The 27433-nt window shown below is 45.2% G+C and overlaps 1 long non-coding RNA gene across 1 annotated transcript in view; it reads right to left on the reverse strand.

Annotated features, from left to right (window-relative positions):
• The window catches only part of LOC126418924 (uncharacterized), a 138027-nt gene that overhangs the window by 30886 nt on the left and 79708 nt on the right, over window positions 1–27433 (reverse strand). The window contains exon 2 of the long non-coding RNA XR_007575912.1: window positions 14462–14519. This is a non-coding gene — a long non-coding RNA (uncharacterized LOC126418924). The remainder of the gene's footprint in view (window positions 1–14461; window positions 14520–27433) is intronic.

Below are 27433 nucleotides of genomic sequence, written 5' to 3' on the forward strand. Positions count from 1 at the left end.
CCCGTCTGGGTCGGGAATTTTCTCCGCTCAGGGACTGGGTGTTGTCTTCTTCATCATTTCATCCCCATCCAGCGCGCAGGTAGCCCAATGGAGCATCGTATGTAATAAGACGTGCACCAAGGCGGCCGGACCTGCCCCGAAAGGGGCCTCCCGGCCAATGACGCCAAACGCTCATTTCCATTTCCATTTCGTGCGCATTGTGAATCTTGTGGGGCAACCAGCGTAGAATGGCCGTGAAATATTTTGACCTTTCGACCAGGGAAGGGACAGTTTCCGTGACACAGTTCGAGCACTGGCTGTAGAGTATGTGGAATGTGCTGCACAGTCGGCTTTAGCTACAGCAACTTCATTAACAACTACATGGGAACGGATCGCTGCCCTCTCCTCGCTCCACCACCTAATTCACCTGTATCTTCAAGTGTCTTGATCATATTATTGAGCTAGTTCATTGACATGGGGCCTCTTCGCAGCTGTTACTGTCGGCCGTATCCCCACAATACCATTGCTGCCGTTGTGATACCAGGTGTAGAAGTATGAAACCGGAATTTCCCTATAGATGGTGCTAGCCGTAAGTGTAGGGCCCGTGAGACCGCGTCTGCAGCGCCATCTTCTTCTTGTAACGTCAGACGAGGAATGTCGACATGCAGTAACCCAAGTTCCATACGTCAATATCCGTTTCAAACCCGTAAACATCTCGTGTTTTGTGCCTATGAACTACGATTTGCGGGCAGCATTGATTTTCTGTTATCATTTGAAGAAAACTGCTGCAGAATCGCATTAAATGCTTGTGGAAGCTTTCGGTGAACGTGCTCTTGGAAAATCAGTGTTTCGAGTGGTTCAGAAAATTCAAAAGTTGTTTTGACGTGGGAAACGACGAGCGCGGGAAACCACCGAAACAGTTCGAAGACAACGAATCGCAGGCCTTATTGGATGAAGATGATACTGAAACTCAACAGGAACTCGCTGCAAAATTGAATGTGACCCAGAAAGCCGTTTCTCTTCGGTTCAAAGCTATGAGAAAGGTGCAGAAAGTGGGAAAATGGGTTCCGCATGAACTGAATGAAAGACAGCAAGCAAATCGAAAGACCACTTGTCAAATGCTGATTCCCAGATAGAAAAGAAAGTCGTTTCTCCATCGAATAGTGACAGCTGATGAAACACGGCAAGACCAAATAGCTTTGGAAAGAAGACAATGCTCAATGTTTGGTGGGATCAGAACGGTCTCATCTACACTCCTGGAAATTGAAATAAGAACACCGTGAATTCATTGTCCCAGGAAGGGGAAACTTTATTGACACATTCCTGGGGTCAGATACATCACATGATCACACTGACAGAACCACAGGCACATAGACACAGGCAACAGAGCATGCACAATGTCGGCACTAGTACAGTGTATATCCACCTTTCGCAGCAATGCAGGCTGCTATTCTCCCATGGAGACGATCGTAGAGATGCTGGATGTAGTCCTGTGGGACGGCTTGCCATGCCATTTCCACCTGGCGCCTCAGTTGGACCAGCGTTCGTGCTGGACGTGCAGACCGCGTGAGACGACGCTTCATCCAGTCCCAAACATGCTCAATGGGGGACAGATCCGGAGATCTTGCTGGCCAGGGTAGTTGACTTACACCTTCTAGAGCACGTTGGGTGGCACGGGATACATGCGGACGTGCATTGTCCTGTTGGAACAGCAAGTTCCCTTGCCTGTCTAGGAATGGTAGAACGATGGGTTCGATGACGGTTTGGATGTACCGTGCACTATTCAGTGTCCCCTCGACGATCACCAGTGGTGTACGGCCAGTGTAGGAGATCGCTCCCCACACCATGATGCCGGGTGTTGGCCCTGTGTGCCTCGGTCGTATGCAGTCCTGATTGTGGCGCTCACCTGCACGGCGCCAAACACGCATACGACCATCATTGGCACCAAGGCAGAAGCGACTCTCATCGCTGAAGACGACACGTCTCCATTCGTCCCTCCATTCACGCCTGTCGCGACACCACTGGAGGCGGGCTGCACGATGTTGGGGCGTGAGCGGAAGACGGCCTAACGGTGTGCGGGACCGTAGCCCAGCTTCATGGAGACGGTTCCGAATAGTCCTCGCCGATACCCCAGGAGCAACAGTGTCCCTAATTTGCTGGGAAGTGGCGGTGCGGTCCCCTACGGCACTGCGTAGGATCCTACGGTCTTGGCGTGCATCCGTGCGTCGCTGCGGTCCGGTCCCAGGTCGACGGGCACGTGCACCTTCCGCCGACCACTGGCGACAACATCGATGTACTGTGGAGACCTCACGCCCCACGTGTTGAGCAATTCGGCGGTACGTCCACCCGGCCTCCCGCATGCCCACTATACGCCCTCGCTCAAAGTCCGTCAACTGCACATACGGTTCACGTCCACGCTGTCGCGGCATGCTACCAGTGTTAAAGACTGCGATGGAGCTCCGTATGCCACGGCAAACTGGCTGACACTGACGGCGGCGGCGCACAAATGCTGCGCAGCTAGCGCCATTCGACGGCCAACACCGCGGTTCCTGGTGTGTCCGCTGTGCCGTGCGTGTGATCATTGCTTGTACAGCCCTCTCGCAGTGTCCGGAGCAAGTATGGTGGGTCTGACACACCGGTGTCAATGTGTTCTTTTTTCCATTTCCAGGAGTGTATTATACGCTGCTAAACCCTGATGAAAGCGTTAACACTGATAGCTACCTACAGCAAACAATTACGTGGAAAACGACCGGAATGTGAAAAAAGGCAACACAGAGTCATATTGCTCCATGATAACGCCCAATCACTCACAACAAACCGGGTCAGCGCGGAGATACTAGGGCATGAGGCGTATTCTCCATACTTGGTCCCGTCCGATTATCGTCTATTTGCATCACGGGGATACGCTCTCGCTGAACAACACTTCAGTTTGTATGAAAATGTACGAGAATGGTTCGCTGACTGCTTTGTTTCAAAAGAACTGTTTTTTTTTGCGTGGCAATCATAGTCTGCCGGAGAGGTGGGAGAAATGTATGAATACCAATGGAGATTATTTTGAATAAATTTTTATTTATCAGTTCCAAACGACAAACGTGTAATTATTGCAACCCAATTCCGGTTTCATACTTTTGCACCTGGTAAAACAGCTTTACCATCAGTGCACAGTCTTTCTGCTCAATAGCCACTGCGTTTCGTACGAAAATCTTCAACGTTATGAATCCTTTACACGAACAACCACTTCACGAAATAAATGAACACGCATCACCAAAGCATACTGACGTCAAAACAGGAAATGTTTAAAATTTTGACAGCCTACACTGCCGTATTTTCACCTGGTGGCAGAAAGTGGAATTTTTTTTTTTTCAGCATACTACGTAAGCGCACTGTTTAATGGAAGTAGTCACGACGTTTCAGAGTCCTGCGATGTATACAGCCCGCACTGCCACACTCAGAACACCGTCAGTTTAGTTACAGCTGTCCCAGTGCAGTTAAAAAAATTTCAAAACTTTCTCGTCTCAGTCTTCGTGTAGCAGGAGCGGACTTCTTGCTCTCTGCTCATCTTGAACGACCCCGGGACATGTTGAAAATCTTTCAACACTCAGGAAAATTGCTGTGATAGGCTACTAGGAAAATGTAATCGGTATACAAAACAGACTGCTTACGAAACTTTCATGCGACCAAGGACTGAGTACACGCTGCTTGCCAACAGAACTCTGAAGACCTGGACGGTGACCCATACAAGTGACAGCCAAGACTAACAGCGCTTAACTTCGGTGATCTGACGAAAAGCGGCGTTACCATTGCGGTAAGCCCGTTGGCTGGAAACAGACATGTAATGTATGCAAGTTCATTATGAAAGACACTTTTGATTAGAATATTTAACTGACGCTGAGGAATATAATAAAGAACAGTACTTGTTGTTGTCGGTATCTGACTAATACAACCTTACTTTTCTTGTACTCTTGATTCGAATTTGCATTCCTTGTAAAAATGAAAGAACGTTGAAAGCATGCTGAACGTTGGAAATAGCGTGAGAACCGCCAGGGACAGTGGAGTCGGACGCCAATCCTAGAGCCAATTCGCAAAAGATCTTCCGAGAGAGAGGGTAGGGTGAATAGCCCATCACCAATTAGCTATACTCCTGTAGTGCCGTGCCAGAACTTCGAGCTTTGTTCTGAAAGAACACAGATAGGATCTTCCATGGCGCGAACTCCTGGCAGAAACATTTTGCAGCCTGGGAGTGGAGTGACAAGTTTCGCTTTTTAGCAGAAGGCACTATTGGGTTGCCGCGCGGAGTAGCCGTGCTGTCTGAGGCGCCTTGCCACGGCCCGCGCGGTTCCCCCCGTTGAAGGTCCCAGTCCTACCTCGGGCAGGGGTGTGTGTGTTGTCCTTAGCGTAAGTTATTTTAAGTTAGGTTAAGTAGTGCGTAAGCTTAGGGAACGATGACCTCAGCAGTTTGGCCCCATAAGACCTTACCACAAATTTGCAATTTCTACTGTTGTGTTCAAACGTAGAAAGCTGACTGTTTCTCCAGAAAGAAACTCGACTACTTAAAGCCTCACTTTGAGGACTTGTGCTTTAACGTCAATGAACAGTCTGCTTTCAACTCCGACAACAGGAATGACGTATTTACTGCTGTAGTGCTACCTCTTTTTAGCATCATGTGTAATAGAGTCGTATTCTAAAAATTACATACTTTTGTGGCTACTTTGGCTCTTGTTTCTGTACGACAGCGGCCTACGCGTTGGGTCTATTAATAAGCCCTCGTGTATTCAGTTTCATCACTACAGGAAAATGATCCGTTGGTAGCTCATGTCACACAGACATAATCGTTTCTTTGTTTTTAATATCATCATGAACTTCCTTGGAAGTATTAATTTCGAAATAAGTCAGTACTTTATTGCAGCTGACGATCACCCCTTAAGTACCACTTTTGTTTTAGAGTTCGTTTGCCGTCCAGGGTAGCCAACTTCTGGAAACTATTCTGTTGTTAAGAACTTTCAGCATGCTGGAGTAGCTTGGATCAGCAATTTTTGTTAATCAGTAGAATGAAAAACCAGTCCAAGTTCCAAATTTTTACTTTTTATTCATTCGATGGCTAGTTCCGGACGAGACTCGTTTTCAAATCATCATAACATAGTGGAAAATGGCATTTACGAAGATATCAAAAATGTGCAATAAAAAATTTACATTTGGTGGCATTTACGAAGATTTCAAAAATTTGCAATGTAAATTGGTTATTGCACGTTTTTGACGTCTTCGGAAATTCCATTTTCGATAATTTTAAAAACTGTTTCTTCCTGAAACGAGTCATGGTACGAATACAAAATAAGAATTTGCGATATGGACTGGTTTTCCATTCTACTAATCTTTTGTTGTTTTTCACATAGAAAATCTATTCAGTGGAGTTATCAATACATAAAGTGCCCCTACCGATGAGAAACTGCGTCTTTCACAACAAGGCATTCAACTGTAAACTCGTGTATCTTTTTCATAATCATCTTTTGTTCCGTGCCAGCTCTCGAATGCCTTTCGCACGACCTCATGCGCCTGGTGCTCTCCATTTCCTGGAAAGTTCCCGCCAGGAGAAACTGGGCTAGTAACTCTTCGGTATGTACGTGGCCATAAATACTGCTGCCGAAGCAGATTTCCTTTCTGGGCTGCAAGCTTCGCTACTCGATACCAATGCGTAAATGCTCTTCGGCATAGATGATAACAGTGCAGGACTTTACTAGGAGAGGTGTTCGGCAGCTGCACGCCCACTTGCACACTTCTTGTGCGCTCGACAGCTCGCTACAGGATTGATGCCTCCGTGCGAGAGAAATCAGCTTCGCAAAGAAACCGATCGGCGGGCGTGCCTACGCGAACTAAGCGTTGGGGCCGCGTGTCTTGTGCCTTATGCGGCTGTGATCCACTTTGTCGCGTACCGTCAGGCATTCTGCCGCAAATCCTACGAGCGCGCATTCCGCGGTACGTCCGTAAATTTTCCCAGTTTTGTTGCCTCTGTCCAAACTCCATTCCAACAGAGAGGCCTAGCAGAAACTGCGCCGTCATCCTGCTCTGTCCGCCATGAATGAAATTATACTGTCTACATTCACATATTCAACTTCTTGGCATCTTCTCTTTCATTCAATGTTCAGTCAAGTATCGCACTACAACAAGTATAATAGCCACGTTAGTAAAATTACGTCCTCAGATACCCGTTCCGGTAGAACGAGAACAGGATCCAAATATGAAACATGATGTGTAGCTGTCTGATCACAGCTTGCAACGTGAGGTGGTTATTAACAAAGAGACGTCTAAGGCGCAGTGAAACAAAGAAGGTGGAACATTTGTCTTTCAGAGAGATGGGAGAGTTATTAGAGAACAATGTGAACTACACTCATTCTTCTGTAGGATGTAGAAGACGAAACTAGCTTAATACATGTATAAATACGCAGAGCCTTGTACTCACGTGAAATATATCGGATATGACACCAGTTTTCAGCGTGACAGTCGTTGTACAAGGTGACTCAGCTGCCCAGCTCCGTCAAAGAGAAACGTTCCACCTTCTTTGTCTCGTTGCGCCTTCGACATATCTTTGTTAATAACCAACTCACGTTGCAGGCTGTTATCAGACAGAAACCACAACTCCTTCACAAACCACGTTCGACATCTTCATCTTATGTGTAAACTATTAGTCTTACACCTATCTGTAGAAAATTAATGTAATTAAATTTGGTACTGAAATACGTTTTCGCTGGAGGCTACGATTTTTCAAGATACCCTAGAAAAACGTACAAAAACGGTCTTCAAACGTGTTTTTCTTGAACAACTCAGAAACGTATCCCAGAAAAAATTTAACCACACTAAATTTCCTGCAAAAGGACATGTCCATCTTTTCCTGAAGGCCTAACAGTATAGCACATAGCGAGCGAGATAATATGGAAATTTCACACATGGTTTTTGAAGGTGTTGCAGGCTGCATATAGCCCCTTAGGTAGGGGCAACTGAATCACCTTGTGTATGTATCACAGGCCATCACCACTTAAAGAAAAACAAATATGACAGAATTGAACTATACATTTTCCGTTCCCTTTTTTCAGTGTCAGTCCTGATAGCGCTTTGAAGAACAAATTTACGCTTTGGAAAAAAGACCGAATAAATATCCTACCAACTGAGGCGACATCCGTGAGGGATATCTTAACAGTGTCAGGGTGGATTCGGGACTGAAACGTAAACGTTGGTTGGGAAAATGGTTTCAGAAAATGAAAAGTGGAGAGACAATAGACATAAACTCGGATATGTATTTATGTCATATGGACCCAACGAAAAACGAAGCAAGGCGTGCGAATGGAAGCGGTAAGATGAGCAAACCAAAACACGTGCCAAGTAAGGAAGGATAAAAACTTATGGAGGATTAACTGAATTACGTTAACAAATATTTATCAGCGCAGAGTAAACGTTGACAACGACTGGATCTGTGGGATCATTCGGTTAATAGAAAATAGTACTCACTTTATTATTTGTAAAAGTATACTCGTGAGCAATTCACTTGGAGATAACTACCAATTCATAATGATGACTACAGTGACGAGTTGTGGAACGTACCATACAGAACTCCAAAAACCCATGCAAATGCGGAATGTAGCGTGAGGTAGCCTGAGCTTTATTCTGCATGAAGATTATCTCCGTCGTTATCCACCGCGCAATAGGCACCCACCATAGTCAGATATTAACCGATCCTGGGTTCAAGGTGCGCACAACTTCTTCCAAGGCTTGCACGATGTGCTCAAATGTATTGCATTTGGAAGACCTGGCGAGTCATACAAGCACCCCCAAAACATTCCTTCTTTTTCTACATCTACATAGACACACAGCAATGCACCGTACGGTGCGTGGCGGAGGGAACCCTGTACCACTACTTTTCCAAACCATTGTAACACTATTTTAAAGTGATGAAGTGGTTCATGGTCTGGCTGAAGGATTATGTCTCGTATGTATACGTGATTGGTCTTAGGTTCTTGTGTTGTTCTCAGGTGAAATACTGTGGCGGATGTGTGAGCAAGTCCATTTGATCATATGTGACTATTTCGCCTGTCACACCGGTTTCATATTGATAAAGAGGACGTGTCCCCATTTGCGATGTCCACTGACATGTAGCTCGAGGCAGAACTGAATGACGTAACTGCTCACGTGTTGTTCTTTGCCGCTGAATTGACTTAAGGGTTACTTCACTTTTGTCGTCCATTACGCTGTTGCAGTTCGTGATAGTCGACGGCAACTTGTGTCACCGACACGTTGATGGTCGCGGCTGTACGGAGACGGCGCTTTTAGCCGAATCCAATTTCTCCCACGACGCAACCATGAATCGTTGGCTTGTGAAAAGACCATTGCCTGCACGATTCGGATTTGGAGGGCACCGTCCGTGGGGCACTCACAGCCTGGTCGCCATCAAACATTCTAACTTCTAGTCCATTCCGCCTTCGACTACCACCCAGACGGGCAGTATAAGTCTTACGTAATAAAATTAAAAACCTAGAACCGTCGGTTCGATGTTACTTTATTATATTGCAACCAATACAGCATCGTCAGGCCTTAACATACGTTGAGTGGGCCTCAATATGGTGTACTGAGTCACCAAAACTGTTTGCAATATAATAAAATAAGAGCAAAATGAGGGCTTTAGGTGTTTCAATTTATTATCTAAATAAACGGCCGAAATCCCACAGACCGTCAGTCACAAGGACGGACATTTTAAAACTTAAAAGTGTTGGTGACATCCCAGTCACTTACCACGCGCAACCTTTCTATTCCTTGTGCAACAGGAGCTTCTCTCTCTAACACAGCAACTATCCCCCATTACATTGCTCACAATATACACTCTCACGAACCGCTTACCTAGCTGCGATGGGGGTGGCTCACGTGCCAAAACGATAAAGACAGCCGTACTGTAGGTGCAACCACATCAGAAAAATATCTGTGGAGAGGCGTGACTAACATGTGATTCCTGATGAGGAGGGAGCAGGCTGTTTAGTAGTTATGGGGGCAACAGTTTGCGTTAATGCCTTGGTACGGTAGTACTGCAAATTGACAGATCCAAGGGGAAACTGCAACCATTATATTTCTCGAAAACATGTCGTTCTGCTGTGTGTCTTAAAGGTGATAGCATCTTCTTGTGTAAGATATTCCAGTGGTAAAATAGTTCATTTGAATTTCCCGGCAGGAACTACTCAGAAGCATGTCATCAGTAGCAAATCATCTGGCGTTTCACATGTCGAAGAGTAGTATGATAGATCGCTCCACCGGGTAGGTAGATTACAGGAATCATAGATGCATTGGGTAGCGTGGAGAGCTGCTACAAAACTGTCGTCAGACTGAAGACCACGACAACTAAAGCGACGCAAATGTAGTACCGCGCACCAAGGATAGAGATATTTGCTGGTAAATTTAACGGGTAGTTACATTACAGGCACAACCTAGTAAATGAACTGCTGTTTGAAGTTGCAAGGTCTCATCTCCAGAGAACGTGACAGAGTGTACATACTTGGATGATAAGAAAGCTAACAACGGCAATCAGAGCTTTGTTTCTCCTTGCATCAAACCGTGAACTACGCACAGTGTCTTGTCATTGCAGTGAACGAATTTTCATCCAGTTGTTGAGTATGAGAAGTGTCAGTTTATTGGACACTTCAAGTAAGACTGTTCAAATGTGTTTTTAAAAGCAGCTGAGCGAGGTCAGGTACGTAGGTCAACTACGCTGAGGATGGCCCCTTCGTACAACTCTATTAGATGATTATGCTATACCAAACACTGCTAACGATTACACTGTGCGACGTACAGGGAAAGTTGGCAATACCGTTGCACACGTATTTCCTACACCTACATCTGCATCTAGACCTACTCCCCTAGTCATTTTACCGTGCGGTGTTGGAGGGTACCTTGTACTACTACTTGTCATTTCCTTTCATCTTCCACTCGCAAATAGAGCGAGGGAAAAACGACTATCTGTATGCCTCCGTGTGAGTCCTAATTTCTCGTATCTTATATGAGCTCTAATTGCACCTATCTTATATTCGTGGTCCTTACGTGTAACGTCTGTTGGTGGCAGTAGAATCGCAACGCAGTTAGCTTCAAACGCCGGTTCTGTACTTTTTCTCAATAGCCTCTCTCTAAAAGAACGTCGTCTTCCCTCCAAAGTTTCCCATTTGAGTTCCCGAAGCATCACCTAACACTTACGTGTTGTTCGAACCTATGCGTAACAAATTGAATTGCTTCAATATCTTCCTTCAATTTGACCTGGTACGGATCCCAAACACTCTAGCAGTAGTCAACAATAGGTCGCACCAGCGTCCTATATGTAGTCTCCTTTACCACTCTTTCTTAAAATTCTCCCAATAAACTGAAGTCGACCATTAGCCTTCCCCACCACAGTTCTCAAACCCTCGTTCCATCTCATATCGCTTTGCAACGCTATGCCCAGACATTTAAACGGCTTGACTGTGTCAAGCAGGTCACAACCAATACTATATCCGAACATTACAGGTTTGATCTTCCTACTCATCCGCATGAACTTACATTTTTCCACATATAGGGCTAGCTACCATTCATCACACCAACTGAAAATTTTTTCTAAGGCGTCTTGTGTCTTTCTGCGGTCACTCAACTTGGACGCCTTTACCGTACACCAAGGCATCATCAGCAAATAACCGCAAGCCCAATATGCCCGCCAAAACATTTGTGCATATAGCGGTTCTAATCACACTTTCCTGGGGCACTCCTGACGATACCCTTGTCTCTGATGAACACTCGCTGTCGAGAACAACATACTGGCTTCTATTGTTTAAGAAGTCTTCGAGCCGCTCACGTATGTGTGAACCTATTCCATATGTTCATACCTTCGTTAATAGCCTCCAATGGGGCACCGTGTCAAATGCTTTCCGGAAATTTATAAATGTGGTATCTACCTGTTGTCCTTTATCCATAGTTCGCAGTCTGTAATGTGACAAAAGGGCAAGCTGAGTTTCACACGAGGGATGTTTTCTAAAATCATGCTGATTCGTGGACATAAGCTTTCCAGTCTCAAGGAAGGTTATTATATTGGAACTGAGAATATGTTTAAGGATTCTGCAGCAAACAGAAGTTAGGGATATTGATCTGCAATTTTTCGGGTGCGTTCTTGTACCTTTCTTATATACTGGAGTCACATGCGTTTTTTTCCAGTCTCATGGGACTTTGTGCTGGGCGAGAGATTCACGGTAAATGTAAGCTAGATAGGGGACCAATGACGTAGAGTATTCTCTGTAAAACCGAATTGCTATTCGGTGATGTATTTGCTTTCAAATATTTCAGTTGTTTTTCTATGCCAGGTATACTTATTACAAGGGTAAGTCATATGAAAATCTTAAATTTATAATTACAAATCGAAATTTCGCGCCGTTATCCTGTAACTTGGTAAGAGTGCTACAAACAGCATGCAGAATGGCCCGTAGGTGGCAGCATAGTGCAGATGCACACATACCGTCGCATTATCAGTATAAAGGTGGTCGTCCCACTTGCGACTTGCACCAGGGAAGAACATAGTTCTGTTATTCGGTTTTTGCGTAGTGAAGGTGTGAAACCTATTGAAATACATCGACGAATGAAGGTTCAGTACGGTGATACATGTTTGTCACACCAGCAGGTCTACGAATGGAGTAGGAAGTTCGCAAAGGGTGTGACTTCAGTGGAAGATTCTCCTCGTCCAGGTCAGGCACAACGAGTTGTGACTCCACAGAACATCAGAACATTGCAGCAGTTGAAGCCATAGTGAGGGAAAACCGCCGAGTGACACTGAATGACATTGTAGCATGTTTACAGATTAGTCATGGGTCAGCACACCACATTGTGCATGATGTGCTCCAATTTCACAAAGTGTCTGCAAGATGGGTGCCACGGCAGCTGACTCCTGAGATGAGAGAACGACATGTTGATGCTTGTGAAGAATTTCTTCGGCGCTTTGAACGAGAAGGTGATGGCTTCCATGCTAGAATCGTTACTGGGGACGAAACCTGGGTTCACTTCCACCAACCGGAAACGAAGAGAGCGAGCAAAGAAAGCCGCCATTCCTCATCACCAAAAACAAAAAAGTTTCGAACAGAACCATCAGCAGGGAAGGTTATGCTGACTCTCTTTTGGTACGAAAAACGCGTGATTTTGTTGCATTAAATGCCTAGAGGGACCACTGTCACCAGTGCATCATACACAGATCTCCTAAAAAATCATCTGCGGCCTGCAATCAAATCAAAGTGACGTGGATTGCTGTCAGCAGGTGTCCTTTTGCAACATGACAATGCAAGGCCCCACACTGCCCGTACAACAGTTGCAACAATCACAGTTCTTCCTCATCCACCATACTCAACAGACCTTGCCCCAAGTGATTTCCATATGTTTGGACCACTCAAAGACGCAATGGGAGGAAAGAAGTTCCGTTCTGATGAAGAGGTACGCCACGCGGTGCATGAGTGGTTGCGCCGACTACCAAAAGAATTTGTTTCTAAAGGAATTTGTGCACTTTGTAAGCGCTGGAGGACTTGCATTGAGCGTGAGGGAGATTATGTTGAAAAGTGATACAGCTTTGTACCACTTCTGCACAATAAATAATATTTAAAAAGATATTTAAGGTTTGCATTTGATTCACCCTCGTACTATGTCATTCATAGGGGAAGCTGTTTGATGACTCTCCTATGTGGACGATTTCTTGACCCTGAAATTTAAAACTTCGTTTTGCTATTTTCAACAGCCACACCAGACTGGTCAACAAGGGACTGAAAGGAAGCCTTAGACACGCTTAGCGATTTTACATAGGACCAAAATTTTCTCGGGTTCTCTGCCGGGTCTGTTGCTAAGAAATGACTGTGGTAGAAGTTGTATGCTTCGCGCATAGATCTTTTCACAGACGCATGAATCTGTACTGACCTTCGCTTGTCGTCATTAATGCATACCTTTTTAAACCCAGAGTGCAACAGCCTCTGCTTCCTCAGCATTCACCGAATTTCGTTATTAAACCATGGTGGGCCGTTTCCATCCTTTATCCACTTGCTAGACACATAACTCCCCAGAGCATGATTTGCAATCTGCTAAAACTTTGCCCATAATTCCTCTACATCCATTTTACTGGAATTAATTGATGCCAATTCACTGCATAAGTGAGATGTTAATAACTGCCTGTGTGCTCTACATATCTAGCACTCTATATGGACTGTTGTCCGGAGCTAGGGTAAAGGTCATTTGTATTCAGACGCCCATTGAAGGTTTCAGTCTAGTTGGTTTACAGTGGTGTAAAAAATGGTTCAAATGGCTCTGAGCACTATGGGACTTAACTTCTGAGGTCATCAGTCCCCTAGAACTTAGAACTACTTAAACCTAATTAACCTAAGAACATCACACACATCCCTGCCCGAGGTAGGATTCGAACCTGCGGCTGTAGAGCCTAGAACCGTTCGGCCACCCCGGCCGGCTTACAGTGGTGTCGTTTGACGTCTATACCTGCATTTTCACAAATACTTTGCAAACAACTGTGAAGTGTGTGGCGGTGGGTACTCCCTGTTGTGTCACATATTAGAGTTCCTTCTCATTCCATTCGCGTTTGGACCGCGGACGGGATGACTGCTGGCAAGGCTTTGTGCATGCTTTGATTAGTCCATTCTGGTCTCCGCCCTCCCTATTACATCTGGAAACCGAATCAGGACATATCTGTAGCGACAAGTCTGGATTTTAGTTGGACACCGTGCGTAGAGTCCACGTAGAAAGCACCTCAGTCTTTCGTTCGCTGGGGTAAGACACACCGTCTGCATCACTGGTCTACTAAACTGGCTAGTCACCAAATTCACTCTCACATAATCATATGAAAGACGCAGAGAGCTCAATACGTGCATGAACAAAGTACGTAATATTAGGATGTGGTCAACCGTGGAGCCATTGGAACCGTAGCGCAAGCTACACGAATAAAACAGAATATATACCGAGACCTTTATGAAGGAACTATTCCGGCATTCGTCTACGCTAGAGTAACCGCTGAACACCGAAAAAGGAATGAATACCGGCTGAATACCGAAAAAGGATTTTGGTACACCACTCGTACAAACTCTTATTACGCAACCAGTGTGTTAACCTCAGTCCTACCTAATTCGGTAATACTCGCAAGATATTTTGCGTCCACTTGCCCCCTCGCAGCGAGGCTTCCAGAATCCATTCTCCAGCCGCACATTGCGTAGCCGCACACTGCAAGCAAGTCAATGAAATGTGTCTGAAATACCACACCACCGTGGCATGCTATCTTCTTTCCATGCGAAGCATCTCTTGATAACAATGGCTCCCTACCATAAAGTTACCTTCTTGGAAGGATGATATCGCAATGGAAAAGTAAGCAAAGCATACTCAATGTTCCATTAGTTTAAACTAGATGCTAGAATTATCGGTGACTTACGTATAATATAGAATATTATTATTTCCTGATACTCACGGTTCAAGTGATTTCCAAGTTCAGCCGCGTTTACAACTGCTTCACAGGTTGGTGCCATCTGAAACAAAATTTGTCTAAAAGATTTAGGGCTTATATAGCAGCCGAATAACGAATATAAAACGTGGAATTATCATATTGACAGAGTACAGCTGCACAATGTACATGAAATACATCTATACACTTTCGGTAGCATTTCCAAGTTCACCTGAGGATAAGACACCTATCACCTTTGCACCTGACAGAGACAAAATATCCCCGCTACAAGAAAACCGATCCCTGTAACTATAATGACTCTTACTGGTCCGACGGTGTACATTATCCAAATTTTGTAGGGGAACTGCGAGGCACATCTTGGTTAAAGACGGTTCCTGGCAAATTCCTCCACCTCGTCACATCCTGCCTGATACTACAGTCTCAAGTGCTTCCGTGTCTCCGTATCTCTGTCGCTCTCTCTCTTCCCTGTCTTACACTTCTTCAAGGCTCTTTAGTGAACAGTTGCTTTTCTAGGAGTTAAAGTGCGCTGGTTCATGTCGCATTTGCTGTTGCAGCTTATTCCTAGATCAAGAGCACTGAGCTCTATAAAATGCACATTGCTTTCGGTTTCGGTGCACATCGAATATCCTAACATGTCCCAAGTACACGACTGCACAATCAGACTTGTATAAGAAATTGGTTGCGAGAGGTTACCTCATCCCTACCACTGTTCCTGTTATACACCACCGTTTTGATAAATATAACTTGCTCACAGACGACTTGAAAGCCACCGGCATCTAAATTTAATTTATGAGTTGCCGAGGTCTTCATTTTCAAATAGCATCAGCTCGGTTCGTAATCGAGTGCGTAATTTTGTGTTTTGGGCACGGGCCTTTATTCGTACATTACATTTTCATTCTTGCTCTCTTCTGCAATTTATTTCACTGTTCTACTGGCACTATCATACACACCGTTAGTTGTATTGTGTCTGTCCTTTTTGGGTTTTTCTTATATATCAAGTGCACGTGTCTCTATGCTACAATTCTGACACTGTTATACGATGGTATTTGCAATTAGGTTCTTCAGCTATTGTTCCACTTATTGTGTGATGTACGGTGTCCGCCCTTTAATGTTTTGTCTTTTCTGCAAGAAGATATGTATGTCTGTCAGAATAATACTGTTTGTAATCCTGCTCCAACGTCACTGTCATCATCGCCGTCGGCTGTCAGGTGTTTGTATAAATGCGCTTTTAATGTGCTTTAAGAGTGTGTTAATATGCTCACTTCATAGTTTTGTGCTATTCTGCTTTTTTGCGATTATGTTTCTTTGGCACTTTGTAACCGTTGTTGGCTATATGGTGCTTATAACCCAAATCCAAACAAAAAGAATAAAAAAAGAATTAGCAGAGTACTATAAACAGCTAATGAGTACAAGAACAATACGAATGATCTTGAGCCTTTTTTTCTCCTTTAGGGCCAGCGGCATAAGGGTATATGTCTAATAACGACATGATTGTTAGTGTAGACGCACCAAATAGCTGCTTATAATAAGTAGTTATTCACGGCGGACTGTTTCGGCTATATCGCCATTTTCAAGTATCGGCGATTACAATTTTGGTGATAATATGTATGAATGAAGTAGCTGTATTGTACTCACGTCTAGATTGATGTGACGTCCTTATTACCTTGCTGTCTGAGAAATCACGATATTTTGTTCACGCTCCTAACTGGAAACGATTTCTTTCTTGCAAATGATGCGCTTTCTCTTTCTACTGAATTTGTTTTGTAAAGAGTCTATGCTTAGCCCACGTAATTGGACAACTACATGAAAGTTATACTGGGTCACTACAGCAGTAAGTATTTAACCGCAGACTTTCTACATCAGAAGGATGCATCAGCACTAATCCCATCAGTCTGTCACTACTGACCGGAAATTAACCTTGGACATCAGTGCAGATCCTACATGTGCTGGATTGGAGACAAGTTCGGAGATCCTGGTGAGGAGGGAAGTTACCGTAATGTGTTTCAGAGCACTTTCAATGCATCACATTCCTGCACAGTCTTTGCAAACACAGTGTCGTGAGAGAGAAACTGTCAAATTAGTGCCACATCGTAATTAACATTTATTTTCAACAGACTGACATCATTTACCATCTAATTAAACAGTGATAGATATAAGACTGTCTACTAACGAGGTAATGTGGAGTGGAGACAGTGTGTCTTGGACGAATGCACTCGACAAGGCAGTGCTCGCGAGAGCTATGTCGTAAGCGCAAACCACCTTCACTTGTGTGCAGGCAGAATCTCCGTTCATCGCTAAGATCACTGTGCCCCATTTCATCTTTCAAGTGATCCCCTGACAGCACCAGTCGGGCCGGGAACGTCGGTGCTGTGGCATGGGTGGAAGGCGGGCTATTGGTGTGCGTGCCCGTACCACCGTTAATAACCGGTTCGCAACAGCTCGTGTTGACACGTCTGTGCTCACAAGCCCTCTTATCCGTGTTGTGGTAGCTGTAAGATCTGCCACTGCTGCCTTTACAGCACGACGATCCTGGAAGGCGTCTGTGCTGCGTGGACATCCGGAACCTTGTCTACGTAAATGTTCACGTGACCACTGATACCAGCATCGTTTCACAGTTGACACAGCACGTCCAAGTTACGTGGCAATTCTCGGAAAATACCACCCCGCCACCCGAGAAGCCACAACTTGACCCCTTTCAGACTTGCACAGTTGGCTGTAGAAAACATGAGTGTCTCAGTGGCATGCATCTGCACCACACTGAGCCTTCTAGCTGAGTGCATTATCCTTTAAAGGGCTTACACAGACGGCGCTCTGGTAGCTATACCACTGAGATATCTGCTGGTGGACGACGTTGAAACCAATATCAAAACTCCTGCTCTCCCCTAGGTACCATAAGCCGTCATCGGATCAAAATCGACGTGTACTAAATTTTACCGTCCGTGTATAATCAACTATAAATCCATACAACTAGTGAGATTGCGTAAACAAATTGACGTATCGTTAAGTGCGTTATAACGGCTATATAAATCTTACCTCGCGAAAGACAAATGTCAAGCTACTAACAGCAGAATTCTGTGAAGCAAAAGTATCCCCATTGGGAACATTGTTTCCAAAGTGCTCGTGGGATTGATTCCCGAACAGACACCCTCCTTATGCTGTACACATCCAGTAGTGGTGACTGAAGAAGTTGACAGGTTCAAAGGAGAGCTGAGTTACTTGTGATAGAAGTATTTGGTTGTGACTTGAACGTTTGAGAGATGCTCTGAAGTAAATTAAAAAATTCGAATAACATACAGTTTACTAATGCCTCCGGTGAATATGTTGCACAGACTGGACTGAATTACATTGTAGCCTGAGAAATCATGGTATTTTGTTCAGACTTCCAAATGGAAGCGATAACGTTTCTTGCAAAGAACGCCCACTTCCTTTCTAATGTATTTGTATTGTTCAAAGGGTCTTTGTTAGCCCAAATAACTGGATAATTGCATGAAAGTTGTGTGGTTTGATTGCGAACTGAGACGAAATACCTATACTGGGTCATAGCTGCACTAGTTATCGAACCGTAGACTTTAAGACCTGCATAGCGTCCACCTGTGCAATAAGACTGTCACCTATTTTGTGTAAAGAGAGATTTGGTTTGTTTAATCAACAGAGTAAGCACTTCAGTCCTGAGTCGACTTCCTACAAAACATCGTAATAAGACGTGAGATTGAGTGGCACAATATTTCACAAACAACAGTTCGCAATGCAGCACACGTCAAGCTACCTTTATCAACATCTAAAATCCGTAGCATGAAGAGAAGGGCTACTTATTATTAATTTTTCCCAGTAGCTGCACGGTAGCTGAGAGCCGCGCATGTGAGCTGTGCAGTTAGCTCACGTAAATAGCAAGATGGCACCCAGGCAACGTGACACATTCAAATGACTGCAAGCAAAGAATAGAAACATTCGTAGGGAAATGAAACCAAGAGAATGAATTAACAAGCAATATATTATTTCTAATTACAAAAAGATAACTTGTCAGCAGAGTAGGGATATTTCAGACTACAGTTCCAATATTAACGTTTACAAACGGAAGGAATATCGGTTTGGCAACACACACTTTTGACTCTGAAGTACTAATCTTTCTAGTTCAGGAGAGGGAACGTCTTTAAATTTCACGATGCAAAATAATGTGTCTGAGATGCAGTGAACAGCTTCCAAGCAGTTACGTTTTAGCAAACTATGAGCTCATAGTCCACTGTGTGCAAGTTCATGCCCTATTCTTACAAGTGAAATGATCTTAACTAAATAGTAGAACACTAACCTCGCCACGAAAACTAGCTTTCATCGCAGCATATGACCTGTATGGATCTCACCCAATTCCTAATGCTTTGTAGTGTTTACATTACACTGACATCCGCCAGAGAGAGGCAGCTTTCCTGTCGATAGCAGAACACAACAAAATCTTTTGAACTTCAGCACACCAAGTAGGAATAGAGAGTGTAAAAGTAATACAATGGTGCATTCCGTTCAAACGAGCAGAACGGCACGGCTCACCTCCCGCGGACGAATCCTATTGGTCGAAATCAAAACAGTCTCCAAACGGCACGAAACTATGACACTGACCAAGCAAAGGTATTTCTACAGAGCTTGTATCGGTTGATCGAAACTGGTTTGAGTGGACTCGCTGAGCCTCTAGCATATGCACGGAAATACCGCGACTCACAGATACCGGGATAAAATTTGAGGAAAATGAAAATGCTGAGTAAACGCTTTTCATGTTGTCAGAAAAATTACTTTAAAAATTAATAAAACAACTTATTATGTCGGACTACAAAGTGCTAAATAATTTCTCTTGATCCCATACAAATTCCTAACCTCATACCGGTAGATCTGAAAATTTATGAATGCAAATTTTTAGTAGCTATGAAAATACTTGTAACATTTATATCGAAAATCGTAGGGCGAAAACAATACATAATTGATGCACCTCTCGACTAATATCTGTTGCATGTGCCCCACGTTTTTCTTTATAATATTTACAAATATTGTCGCAGCTATTACAAATTCGCAAGCGTAAATCATTAGGACTACCTGTATAGTGTTAGAAATCTGTAGGGGGCTAGTAGGAATTATTTTGTACTTTTTAGTTAGATTTTGAAAAGTGTAACATTAAAATTTTGTTTTATGTCAATAAATATCTTCTGCCCTTTAGTCTTGTGTGTATGAATGTTTTCAGTGCATTTTACACATTTTGATGAGATAACGTTTTTATTTAAATAATTATTTACACATATACTTTCTACCCTCCTCTACCTCCCTTTGTTCATCTCCTCTTCCACCCTCTGCTCAGCCATGCCTGCCCACTCATATGCACTGAGGTGACAAAAGTAATGCACATATACAGATGGCGGTAGTATCGTGTACACAAGGTATAAAATGGGCAGTGCACAGGCGGAGATGTCGATTGCACTCAGGCGATTCATGTGAAAAGATTTTCGATACGCTTATGGCCGCACGGTGGGAATTTGCGTACTTTGAACGCGGAGTGGTAGTTGGAGCTAGACGCTTGGGACATTCCAAGCTAGAGGCATGGGACATTCCATTTTGGAAATCGTTAGGGACTTCAATGTTCCGAGATCCACTGTGCCAAGAGCGTGCCGAGGATATAAAATTTCAGGCATTTCCTCTCATTACGAATAACGCAGTGGCCAACGGCCTTCAATCAACGATCGAGAGAAGAGGCGTTTGCGTGCAGTTGTCAGGTCTAACGGAGAAGTTAGACTGCTTGGAATAACAGCAGAAATCAATGAGCGACGTACGATGGATGTATCCGTTAGGACAGCGCGGCCAAAATTTGCATTAGTGGGCTATGACAGCAGACGACCGACGCGAGTGCCTTTGCTAACAGCATGACACCGTCTGAAGCGCCTCTCCTGGCCTCGTGGCCATATAGTCTGGACCATAGACAGCTGGAAAACCGTGGTCTGGGCAGATGACTCCAGGTTTCAGCATGTAACACCTGATGATACGGTTGGAATGTGGCACAGACTCCACGAAGTTATGGAATCAAGTTGTCAATGTGGCTCCATAATGGTGTACACTCCGTTTACGTGGAATGGACTGAGTTCTGTGATTCAGATGAACCACTCATTGAAGAGAAATGGTTGTGCTCGGGTTCGTGGACTTTATGTTCCTAAACGACGATGGAATTTTTATGGAAGGCAAGGCACTATGTCACCGGGCCACAACTTCTAGCGATTGGTTTGAAGAACATTTTGGACATTTAGAGCGAATGATTTGGCCACCCAGATAACGTGACTTGAATCCCATCGAATATTTATTGAATATAATTGAGAGGTCAGTTCATGCACAGAATCCAGCACTGGCAACACTTCCGCAATTATGGACGGATTTAGAGGCAGCATAGCTCAATACTTCTGCAGGAGACCCAAGGTATTTTTGAGTCCACGTCACATCGAGTTGCTGCACCATTCGACGCGATATTAGAAGGTATCCCTTGACTTTTGTCACCTCAGTTTATTGCTTAGAATGAGTTCTGATACTACCCACATAACACAGGGGTCCTGCGCAGCACCCAGTATGTCAGGCGTTATCAATGTTTTTCACCCCTACCCAACACGCCGACGAGGAAGTAAATCTAGCACTGACATCCAGTTTTGAGCTACGTTTAAAATTTCAAGTCTCTTGCTCATTGGGAAGTTAGTTTAGAATCGATTTTTGCGATCGATTCATACTGAGTGTACAGACAGGCTGAAGGCGACTTAATAAAAACCTCTTAACAAAAATGGTTTAATTCCTAGAGTATAGAAAAGTATCTGTTAAGTGGGTGTCTTGGCAGATGAGGCTTGAATTGTGGGAGAGAAGGGTGAAGTTATGCTCCAGTCGGTTTGAAGTATTCGAAATGAATAAACAGGCATTCATCTTCGCTGTTAACCACAGATATAGTGTGAGCCCATCTTTACGTTTCTAAAACGAAAATTAGTCCATGAAATAGTCTATCACACCTTTTCTCTATGGCCTGATAAATCACATTGCTCATTTCTTGGGATATTGTCCTTGATTTTCGTAAGAACTGCATGAACATCAAACGGTACAGCGAGACACATAAGAAGCTAAGGGAAGGCACTAGGTGGAAGACACAAAATATGAATCTCAGAGATAGTCAAATTCGCAATGATAAGGCTCCACGGGACGTTTCTTTGTTGACGAATTAATGGGCATGCCAGACTAGTCAAGGCACGGGCAACCTTTGGAGACCCATGAACCAGATACCCGTACCTACTTAAGCTCGTGAGGCGACTTGTCACGTGACTTAACACCAGTGCTCCTAGCTCATAAAGCCAAAACGGTAACGTAACTGATGTTAATGTTTATGGGGTAACTACCAACAAATAGTACCCCTTTCCAGACGCATCACGCAAAATATTATGCCTCAAAATACGCTGTTTTGAAAGTACATTGATTTCTTGTTACGTATGACGTTTTACAATAGCAATCATAGAAACGTCACTGGTAAAATTCTGCAAAGTCTTTAGTAAGGCCGGCCGCTGTGGCCGAGGTGTTCGAGGCGCTTCAGTCCGGAACCGCGCTGCTGCTAGGATCGCAGGTTCGAATCCTGCCTCGTGCATGGATGTGTATGACGTCCTTAGGTTAGTTAGGATTGGACTGTTTTGGGTAAAGAGACCAAACAGCGAGGTCATCGGTCTCATCGGATTAGGGAAGGACGGGGAAGGAAGTCGGCCATGCCCTTTAAAAGGAACCATCCCGGGATTTGCCTGGAGCGATTTAGGGAAATCACGGGAAACCTAAATCAGGATGGCCGGACGCGGGATTGAACCGTCGTCTTCCCGAATGCGAGTTCAGTGTGCTAACCACTGCGCCACCCCGAGTTAGTTAGGTTTAAGTAGTCTACGGGACTAATGACCTTAGATGTTAAGTCGCATAGTGCTTAGAGCCATTTGAACGATCTTTAGTGAAGAATCAGTGTTCACAACACGTTAATGAATATAAACCTCTTAAGATAGAATGCCAGGCATCTTGAAATGTCACCATGGTAAATAAACACCTTTAAAAGCAGCTGGTTGCACCCAATTCATTATAAATCGCTTTCACTTTCAACAGTTGCAGTGTGTTATTGCGCCCACAACGTACACAAATTGCTTACTAACGGTAATACAAGAACGATTAGGAAAAAGCTAAATACAGCAATGAGTAGGCAATCACAGTCGACAAGCAATTACAGTAACTTTGCGATTTTTGGCCACAGACAGGTCATTAGAGTGTTTGAGGTTTACTGAGGTAATATTCACAAAGACTATTTGGCAAGCATTTCTTAAAAACGTACTAAATTTAAGGTTCAAATGGTTCAAATGGCTCTGAGCACTATGGGACTTAACATCTCAGGTCATCAGTCCCCTAGAACTTAGAACTACTTAAACCTAACTAACCTAAGGACATCACACACATCCATGTCCGAGGCAGGATTCGAACCTGCGACCGTAGCGGTCGCGCGGTTCCAGACTGAAGCGCCTAGAACAGCTCGGCCACCAGTGACCGGCTAAATTTATGAACTTACGGCATAGGTGTGGGTTGTTTCTGTAACATTAAATAAATTAAGTCATCATTTCACTGTTTATTTTGAAATTGCACTAAGCATACATCTGCTTTTGTATACACAAGCAAAGTGGTCAAATGCGAACATTCGCTGGTCTGCGTTATGAACTGCAAACCCGAGGAGAACCGAGCGTCGGCTAAGATATACGAAAATGCACCCCGGGCGGAGTACAACACTGGCGCTTCGCTCTGTCTCCCATGAATTTCTTCGACGGACCGGATTGAAACAGATACGATATTATGTAAGTCTGCAGGTTTTCGTGGCCGTTGTTACTGAAGTTAAAATCTTCTGGGTTATTAGGCCGCGTCATGTTTCTTCTAAAATGTTCGACGTTTCGACCCCTCTGCTGGGATCTTCCTCAGGATTATTTGGTGTCCACTACTGCTAGAACACTGTTAGAGACGAGTGTCGCGTCCACTTATAAAGGGGGAGTTTTCTGGCGTTCGTGCTTGAGAAATGATAGTATTGGTTAAAATTCATATGGGGGTAGCAGGCATTTCAACCAATAATCCTTCTACAGCATAAGTGTGCAATAGTGCCTTTCTATCCAATGATGATGGACCGCCAATGGCATCCACAGGAGATGAGCTACCAACGCCGCTTCTTCGGCATGAGGACGGGAATATTAGCCTATGAATATGGCCCACCAATGGTGAAGTTCAAGAGATTGTGTTGTGTTCTAGCACTAGTGGACACCAAAAGATCCTGGGGAAGATCCCAGCAGTGGGGTCGAAACGTCGAACATTTTAGAAGAAACATGACGCGGCCTAATAATCCAGAAGATTTTAACTTCAGATACGATATTGCAGTGGCTGCGTTATTCCTAACTACGATGCAAAGTTACTTTGGGCAGGCACAAATTTTCACAATCGTCATTCCATTCTACAGCTAATGGCTGTATATATTTACATTTGCGAATACATTTAATGTGTTTTATCACGGCTGTAGTCCCCGCAGTACCTCCTCCTTAGACATGCACGCATGTCGAGAGGAACTCTGCATCGTAATTCGGAAAAACACCGACGCTGCAATATTGTATTTTTTCGCCGACACCGGGCGAGCCACTTTCAAGTAAATGTCTCACTTGTGCGGGAATAAACATAATTGATGCACAAGTATAGGTTACAGACGCATGGTTGACGACAAATGGAAGTTTCCGGTCTGGCTGTAAGTTGTGCACGGATGGCCCAGTGGAATGGCTACCGCTGGCAATAAGCGGGAAACCTGAGTTCGAGTCCTGGTCCGCCATAAGTTTTCATAGTCGTCATTCCATTCTGTAACTGATGGTTGTACATATTCGCAGTTGCGAATGCTTTTAATGGACTGAAATCGATCATGTGCCGCCGGTGGCTCACCCGCGGACTAGTCCACGATCGATCTTCCACATAATGTCCAGGCACTGCGGAGACGAAGGTAGAAAGCTACTGGCGTCAGTATACCTGTGAGGGCTCGTCGTCATTCGTGGTTAAGAGCACTGACCGCCAAAGGGTATGTTCCAGATTCGAGTACCAGTCTGGCACATAGTTTTAAACTGCCAGTGAGTCTCAGACTACGTATACTTGACATGTTTCAATGACACTACTGGCCATCAAAATTGCTACACCGAGAAGGAATGATAAATGGGGATTCGTTGGACAAATATATTATACCAGAACTGACATGTGATTACATTTTCACGCAATTTGGTGGCATAGATCCCGGGAAATCAGTACCCAGAACATCCACCTCTGGCCGTAATAACGGCCTTCATACGCCTGGGCATTGAGTCAAACAGAGGATTTGGATATCGTGTACAGGTGTAGCTGTCCATGCAGCTTCAACACGATCCCACTGTTCATCAAGAGTAGTGACTGGCGTATTGTGACGAGCCAGTTGCTCGGCCACCATTGACCAGACGTTTTCAATTGGTGAGAGATCTGGAGAATGTGCTGGCCACGGCAGCAGTCGAACATTTTCTGTATCCAGAAAGCCCCGTACAGGACTTGCAACATGCGGTCGTGCATTATCCTGCTGAAATGTAGGGTTTCGCAGGGATCGAATGAAGGGTAGACCCACGGGTCGTAAGACATCTGAAATGTAACGTCCACTGCTCAAAGTGCCGTCAATGCGAACAAGAGCTGACCGAGACGTGTAACCAATGGCACCCCATACCATATCACGCCGGGTTATACGCCAGTATGGCGATGACGAATACACGCTTCCAATCTGCGTTCACCGCGATGTCGCCAAACACGGATGCGACCATAATGATGCCGTAAACAGAACCTGCATTCATGCGAAAAAATGACGTTTTGCCATTCGTGCACCCAGGTTCGTCGTTGAGTACACCATCACAGGCGCTCCTGTCTGTGATGCAGCGTCGAGGGTACGCGCAGCCACGGTCTCCGAGCTGATAGTCAATGCTGCTGCAAACGGCGTCGAACTGTTCGTGCAGATGGTTGTTGTCTTGCAAACGTCCCCATCTGTTGACTCAGGGATCGAGAGGTGGCTGCACGATCCGTTACAGCCATGCGGATAAGATGCCTGTCATGTCGACTGCTAGTGATACGAGGCCGTTGGGATCCAGCACGGCGTTCCGTATTATCCTACTGAACTCTCCGATTCCATATTCTGCTAACAGTCATTGGATGTCGACCAACGCGAGCAGCAATGTCGCGATACGATAAACCGCAATCGCGATAGGCTACAATCTGACCTTTATCAAAGTCGTTAACGTGATGGTACGCATTTCTCCTCCTTACACGAGGCATCACAACAACGTTTGACGAGGGAACGCCGGTCAACTGATGTTTGTGTATGAGAAATCGGTTGGAAACTTTCCTCATGTCAGCACGTTGTAGGTGTCGCCACCTTGTGTGAATGCTCTGAAAATCTAATCATTTGCATTTCACAGCATCTTCTTCCTGTCGGTTAAATTTCGCGTCTGTAGCATGTCATCTTTGTGGTGTAGCAATTTTAATGGTGTAGGTAGTGTAGCTAGGTGAAACAGAAATCACATACGACCGCCGCAGTTAGTCGGAGGCCGCGATTAGGTGGCTGCGGAGAGCGCGCTCGGGCCGTGCCAGCCGGTAGCCGTCGGCTGCTGGCTGGCTGGTGGCGGGCGGCCCGGGGCAGCGGCCGCCGCGGCCTGTAATTGCGGCAGGACAAAGCGACGGCTGCCGCGGCCGCGGCTGCGGCTGCAGCGAAACCCGAACCGCTGAAACGCGAGACGCTTGCGGCGCTGCCGCGCTACACAGCGAGCTGCAGCGCGGCACACGGCAGCCCACTAGCAGCGCAAGCGGCAGCCGGCACGGCGCGCGTAATTGCAGAGCCGAGCTGCGACCGCCCGCCATATGGCTGGCGGCCCGCCGCGTCTCAGCTCCGGGGCCGGGTGCCTCTGGTAGCGCCGCGACACGGCTGCATTTTCCTGTCGAGGTGCTCATCCGCTGTGCTCCTTGGACTGTCCCACGCTTCTCTGGCTCACAAGGGAAGCCGACATGGAACAAATCGCCGGATTTGCTCATCTTTCGCACAACTGTCATACACTGTCGGAAAAAATCCGCAACACCAAAAAATAACTGATGTAGGGCAATGAAATTTCAGGAATACATTTGTTTGGGTAAAATATTTAAGTGATTAAGATTGCAACATCACAGCGCGAGATAAGCCATTTTAATTGTGAAATGGTGGTAGGTTAATAACCGGTGTAACGTCCAGAATGTTGAACCCGAGCACGGAAACGTCAATGCATTGTGTTGAACAGGTGCCGGATGCCAGTTTGTGGGATGGACTTCCGTGCCTGTTGCACTAGGTCGGGCCGGCCGGGGTGGCCAAGCGGTTCTAGGCGCTTCAGTCTGAACCGCGCGACCGCTACGGTCCCAGGTTTGAATCCTGTCTCGGGCATGGATGTGTGTTATGTCCTTAGTTAGGTTTAAGTAGTTCTAAGTCTAGGGGACTGATGACCTCAGATGTTAAGTCCCATAGTGCTCAGAGCCATTTGAACCACTAGATCGGACAATGCAGGGGCGGTTAATGTTTGCGGATGACGATGGAGCCGGCCTGTGTGGCCGAGCGGTTCTAGGCGCTCCAGTGTGGAACCGCGTGACCGCTACGGTCGCAGGTTCGAATCCTGCGTCGGGGATGGATGTGTGTTATGTCCTTAGGTTAGTTAGGTTTAAGTAGTTCAAAGTTCTAGGGGACTGATGACCTTAGAAGTTAAGTCCCATAGTGCTCAGAGCCATTTGAACCATGACGATGGGGTTGTCGTCCGATGATGCCCCATATGTGCTCGATTGGAGACAGATCTGGTGATCTAGCAGGCCAGGGCAACATGTCGACACTGTAGAGCATGTTGGGTTACGATAGCAGTACGTGGACGT

This window comes from Schistocerca serialis, chromosome 9 (assembly GCF_023864345.2).
Source record: "Schistocerca serialis cubense isolate TAMUIC-IGC-003099 chromosome 9, iqSchSeri2.2, whole genome shotgun sequence".
Classification (NCBI taxonomy): Eukaryota; Metazoa; Arthropoda; class Insecta; order Orthoptera; family Acrididae; genus Schistocerca; species Schistocerca serialis.